Genomic DNA, 6,768 nt, shown 5'->3' with positions numbered 1-6,768 from the left:
TCCCTGCAACAGATAGGATAGCCAAGCTCTGAAATAGCCTCAGGCTACCCTAATAATGTTCTGCTTTAGCCAAGCCAATCTTTTCACCATCTCTAAAACCTTCCACATCTTTGCTCATTGTGATGCCTACATACTTCATTCACTCCTTCCTTTTCACTTAGCTTCCACCTTTCCTTTAAGATGAAGTTTCTTCATGAAACCTCCTAGTGACTCCAGTTACTAGGGGTGTGTCTTAACTCAGGTTTTCAAGTGTAGCATCTAAGATTAAGATTCTTGTAAAACTAGTTTAATAAGGGTATGCTCTCTACAGAAGAGGAGTTAAGGAAGGAAGCAAGACAGAACAAGAGAGGAAAGGTAAGCATATATGGGTCCTGCCTAGAGATTAGCTTCTACTTTATCCCACAGGGAGCTGTTGAATATGAATTTTATCACAGAGCTGTTTCTTCCTTGGGGGGGGTGGTGGTCAATCTTTCATGCCCTAGTATCAGTGAGTTATGGGTCACTGGCTTTGGTGGGAGCCTACGGTATAAACACTTCAATTGAGATAGTTTCCTTTTACCTAAGGCAATCCTCTACAGAATTCTCCTAGGATAGTTCTCAGAGCAGCTAGGGGACATGGGAACAACCAGTGAAGAAAATCTGGGTGAGGCACCACTATAGTGTAAATTTTTTTTGACAGCTTGCTATACTTTAATGTATAATACTCAATTCAAGGTATGAGACAATTGCATCTAACATTGTTATCAATAAAAGAGACATCAGATCAGTTATCAAGGGCTTCAGAACATCAAGGGCCCCAGTTATGAGCAGCATCTCCATACCCTCCATGTTTAACATCTTTACTTTCTGGGTATAATTTAATAAGATCATCAATTTGAAGAATGGTAACTGCAGCTTCTGTTGCAAATTTCAAACTCTTAACTTTAACTGTGGTTGGTTCAAACACCCCTGCTTGTTTGTTGTGTCTAGGTTTACCATTTCTCAAATCAAGACCAATTCATTTTAGATTTTTACGTTCTGGGTTAACTTGAGCCTCATTATGAAAAGCCCTTAAACTGTACAACCAGATTTGTGGAGTTCTGGGCAGCATTAACTGTCAGTGAATAACAGGAAGAGGTCTTGCAGACTCTGCAATAGCAAGCTGTTCCTGAGACTCCATGCTGGTTTCACAGTTTTCAAGGTATATGGAAAAGGCTGCTTCTACAGCACCCCCAATTAGCATCATGGATTTTGACTCCAAAACTGTCTTCACTATGCAAAGAGCATCATGTAGAGTGCTCCATCTCATCACATACGAAATCATTTGCCCCATGTAAGATAATTGATGCAGATGCACAAGCCTTACTGGTTTTGATTAAGATCAGCTCATCATCACAAATTCTCTCCTGTACCACTTCTTCCACCTGTGCCAACACTGCAGTTTCAAAAGTTTCTTCACCCTTCAAATTGGCCAGGGTTGACAGAACAGTCCCTCCAGAAGTTTTAGAAATGCATTTAAGGTCCGTTTTTAAAGCTCTTCTAATTGCCATAGCCCCAACCTCTACAAAATACTCTGACACATATCATCAATTCCACCAGCTATTAGAATAATATTGGCATCAGTTGCCAGGATCTTCGGAATTCTCTCCTTGATAATATCTGATTCGTTCTGTCTAATTTGGTCCAGTTTTTCAGGGTCTGTAATGACCACCTGTACATCAAGTATATTAGTCCATTCTCACACTGTTATAAAGAACTGCCTAGACTGGGTAATTAATAAAGGAAAGAGGTTTAATTGACTCACAGTTTTACAGGGCTTGGGAGGTCTCAGGAACTTACAATCCTGGCCGAAGAGAAAGGAAACATGTCCTTCACATGGCAGCAGAAAGGATAAGTGCAGAGGGAGAAGGGAACAGCTCCTTATAAAACCATCAGATCTTGTCAGAACTCAGTATCATGAGAACAGCATGGAGTCCCTCCCCAAACATATGGGAATTACAATTTGGATTACAATTCAAGATGAGATTTGGGTGGGGACACAGAGCCAGACAATATGGCAAAGCTTCATTTTTGTTTTTTTACAGGCTAGAGTTAAGTCAAGCAATTTTCGCGTTAACAATTCTTTTGGGCATGCCCTGGGATCCCACCACACAGCTGAGTGCATACCCACTGATCAGCATACTCTCCATCTGACTTCTCACATGGGCTTTCAGAATATTAACAGAATTGGCTGGATAGCGAGGCTGGCCTCTTAATATCTGTGTATGTAGTAACAAGTACAGTATCTGCTACTATATTAGCAAAGAAATCACCATTTATTCCAATGGTTTCGGAAGACATCCATGTCTCAGTGGAATTAATCAGGCAATCTCTTCCCAGTTCATCTGTGTTGATAATTAAGTTTTAACGGATATAACGCAGGGCTTCCCATTGAGGTAGTTCCATCTCCAACTTCTTTGTCTTGCAGGTCAGCCAGCTCACAAAGAACTTTAGCTGCAGGATTGTTCTACCTCCAGTAACTTCAGGATGGCTGCACCATCATTAGTAATGGTTACATCACCAACATCATCCACCAACATTTTATCCAAGCCAACTGGACCAAGAGAACTTTTCACGGTATTGGCAATTGAAGCTTAAGCCATAACGTTCTGGGAGTGGACCACCTCCCCAGTGCTGCGGTCTTGGTCCCCGAACACGGACAAAGTCCCCACCATCTTCAATGCAGGAGTATACGTCGACTTCCACTCACACACACCGCGGGCAACCAGTATCATCTCACCTCAGCCAACCAGCGACCAGAGCAGTGATGCGTGGAGCCGACCCGCATGACACTGCAGGGGCTGCTGGGTAACACCCCTACACCAGCTTCCCAGCTCCCCCAACGCTTGGCTGCAGGACATGGCAGGAAAGCTAGTGTGAATTTTTAACTTGGGCAAAAATTTGTTTTTGGAGGGCATGGGAGGGAGCAAACTTAGACATTGCAATGCTTCATGGCTCTCCAAAGGACCAGTGTATAAAGAGATGTGCAACGTATCCACAGTATCAACGTTTTATGGGAGGAGGGAATAAATAGGGGGGGAAAAGTCTGAAAGCTCCTTAGGGGGGTAATGATAGAAAAAAAAAAGGTTGAGAAACACTGCAATATGGGGTGCAGTCTGTTTGTTCTCTGAAGTCCTAATGCATTGATTTTCACATCAATTGATTGTACATGTGCTATTTGTTTTGTATTCCCCTCAGTGCATAGTATATCAGCATATAACAGTTAATAGTAGTGGTTCCCTGCTTGTGGAATTTATACACAGCAGCTTCCCAGGCCATGGAAGAAATTCCACCTGGATCTGTTTATTTCCTTCTTGAAAAGAAGATGAGATTTTCCCTTCATGTTCTCATCTCTGTCTAAAGTGTTTAAGTTCAAAACTCTCAATTCCTGAAGTTGGAGGTTACAGTGCGCTATGATCACTCCACTGCACTCCAGCGTGGGCAACAGAGTAAGGCTCTGCCTCTAAAAAATAAAAATAAATAAAAAATAGAAAATAAAAATAAAACTCTCAGTTTAGGGTTTAAAAATATTTGATGTTGGTGATCAATCTACTTTATCCATTCTAATATACTTCCTGAAAAGTCAGTCTTTCTTCCCTTTCCCACTTCCTCTGCATGTTTCTCTCCAGTTCTCATTAGTTTCCCCATTTCCCCTCTTTCTACCAGCTTCCAGTGTGAGTTAATCTTTCCAATCTGAAAATCTGGCCCTGTAAATTTGCATCTGCTGATTATTGAGATATATCTTTCAGCTCCAAACCCACCTTTCCACATTTGCATTGCGATGCTGGGTCTGGGACTCTTCCAACCATTGTGTCCCCTTTGCTGGATGTCTTCCAGTTCAGCTCTACCTAAAGAAGGTACAAGAAGGGATGCTGATGGTAGGCAGAAGGAAAAGACATGTGTTCCTTGCTAAGTGGACACTGCTCCCACCAGGTTCACCACAGCAAAGCGGTTCACCTGAGCAGTGGCAGTGGATCTGGCTTCCAATTTTTCCACACTCATAGAACTAGCTTCATTGTACCCTTTAGAGACACCAGCACTGATGGCCCCATGTTACCTCCAATAGGGGTCTGAGTCCCAACTCTGTTAAGCCCCTTTCCCAAGTACCTGTTCCAACCACTTCCCTTTGTTCCTCCAGCATTTACTAGATCTGGGTCACCTCCATGCTTCTTTTTTGCCTTTTCAGCTCCTAATTCCTTAAATTCTCTCGGTTAAAATAACTGCTAAGATTTCTGTTTTTTTGACTAGACTCTAGGCCCCAAATGCTAATATGCTGCTCTTGGTCCAAGATTTCTCTGATTCTTTGTTTTTTACTTTGTAAAAACTAGAGGATGAGGGGACACTTGCTTCAGGGTACCTGAGAGAGAAAGCTGATGAGAATGGAAATACACAAAAAGCAGAGTCATACTTTTGGGATCTAGACCACAGAATTATGTAAATAACTAATAGTATAATATTTCTACTGAATTTCTGTACTGGTTGAATTGTGTCCACCAAAACATATGATCAAGTGATAATCTTTGGTACCTATGAATATGACATTTTTTGGAAATAGGGTCTCTACAGATGAATCATGTTAAGGTGAGGTCATACTGTATTAGGGTGGGCCCTAATATAATGACGAGTATTCTCATGACAGGATGGAAATTGAGACACAAGACAGAGGCATATAAAGAGATGGCCATATGACAGTCAACGCAGAGATTGATTTCATCTAAAAGCCAAGGAACACCAAGAATTATCAGCAGCCACCAGAAGGTAGGAGAAGGGCAAGGAAGAATCCTCCCTTAGAGCCTCCAGAGAAAGCATGGCCCTGCCAACAACTTGATTTCAAAACTGTGAGAGAATAAATTTTCATGGTTGGAAGACACCAACTTTCCGATATGTTACATGAGCCCTATTAAACTAATACAATTTCCAACTTCCAAAAAGAAAGAAACATCATTAAAGCATTTGTTTCTTATGTATATGTGTGGTTTCAACATGTGTCTGCAAATAAACTACTTTGTTTAATTTAGGAAACAATTTTCACTTCCACAAGAATGACAGTGAGGATGACAAGGCCTGCCTTTGTCTTGGTTTTGAATGAATGATTCCTAATCATTATAAAACTTAAATATAGCTTTTTTTGGTCTAAGCTTTTACATCTTGGCATTATGGACTCTTATGTAATTCCTTAAGCATTAATACTGAAAAGGTAATGAACTGTTTATTCACAACCCACAAAAACAATACAATGTATCATTTACACCAGGCAGACAGACACAAACTCTTTTTTTATTTTGCCAGTTACTTATATTTCTTTTTAAACAAATTATCAGAAAAATCACAATTAATATGGCAATGACCTCCTATTACTTTTGCTATTTTCCCTTACCTAATGGACTCTTTTGGCAATAATAAGGCAAGAAGAATTTTGATCTTAAAAGCCAAAGAGAAGCTATGATCTCAAAGTACTTTGCCATGTTAATTAATGGCAAAACTTTGGGAATTTTCATTTCAGTCCAAGCAAACTTAAAATATCTAAAAGCCAATTCTTTCAATCAGATCCTTAATTAAACTGGGACAAACATGTATCCCACTCAGTATACCTAGGTTATTATGTGGTCAGTCAACCCAACCCATTTCTTCCTAGCTGTAAATCCACTTGGGTTCTAATCCTTGTTATAAGTTGACCTGTTGAAACATCATTGCCTTTTTTCTTCCACTAACCTTGCTGATGAGTCTGCTGGAGTGGTAGTGAACAACAACCTTGTCCATGAAGACCATAGCAAAACATCTTTGTCCCGAGCAATATTCTGGGAATGTGTTTTCATTTAAATGCCTCCATCTTTGCATATTCTCTTTTTCATTTTCATTAAGGCCGTGGCCACAAGCCTGCAAACATTCAAGTAAAAGTCGCAGATGTCTCAACTCTTTGTCTTCTCAGACTTCCTCTTATCTGTCTACCCTCACCCTGGATGTTCTCCAGGCCTCCTAAAAACGAAGGCAACTCAGCCTTCTTTATGATGCTTTATGACACTTTTTTTGTTTTATTCTTTCCTTTTTGTGGGAGGAGAAGCATCACAGTGTAGTAACTAAGGGCTTTGAAGAAAAGTGAAAAGATGGGTTTAAACTTTAGGCTCTACCATTTATTAGTTGTGTGTCCTCAAACAAATTATTGAAACTTCCACAAAACTCATTGTCCTCATTTACAAAATAGAAACAGTAATTTATACTTGAGGTTATTTTTGAGGATTAATGAGACAATATATGTAAAGTATTAAGTGCTTTTGATATAATAAGTAACAAAAGAATTTTTGCACCTGTCTTCGTTTGCTTGATATTTAGCCATAGTCACATTTATATTAGACTCAAGTAAACTTTGGCACATCCTGTATTTCAGTGGGCCCTAATAGTAAATATCAAGGTAAATGAACACCCAATTTTGCTCCATCAATTGTAGCATATTCATGCAAGGGCACTGTCAGTATATGGGAAATGAAAGAACTTTCTATGCATGGAACAATGAACAATTACAGTAGATTAAATACCAGTTGTTAAAACACACTGTATCTATACAAAAGACAAATGAGAAGGAAAATTAAGACTAAATATATTTAATGAGACCCATAGCCATCTTCTGCTCATCTTAGTTGTCAGTGTCTTTTTTATTTTAGTTTTGTTTTTCCTGTAAAGCAGTAAAGATGTTGAATTTTGCTCTGGAAATTAAACCAAGAGAGGTAAAATTTTTTTATTCCTCTGAGAAAT

General features: G+C 39.6%; 1 pseudogene; it reads right to left on the bottom strand.

The window, feature by feature from the left end:
• Window positions 1-787: 787 nt before the first annotated feature.
• On the bottom strand, window positions 788-2,693 carry LOC101150815 (T-complex protein 1 subunit alpha-like; annotated as a pseudogene).
• Window positions 2,694-6,768: the final 4,075 nt, after the last annotated feature.

This window comes from Gorilla gorilla, chromosome 19 (assembly GCF_029281585.2).
Source record: "Gorilla gorilla gorilla isolate KB3781 chromosome 19, NHGRI_mGorGor1-v2.1_pri, whole genome shotgun sequence".
Taxonomy (NCBI): Eukaryota; Metazoa; Chordata; class Mammalia; order Primates; family Hominidae; genus Gorilla; species Gorilla gorilla.
Note: the sequence above shows the minus strand (reverse complement) of the source record. Positions and strands in the feature narration are given on the sequence as shown.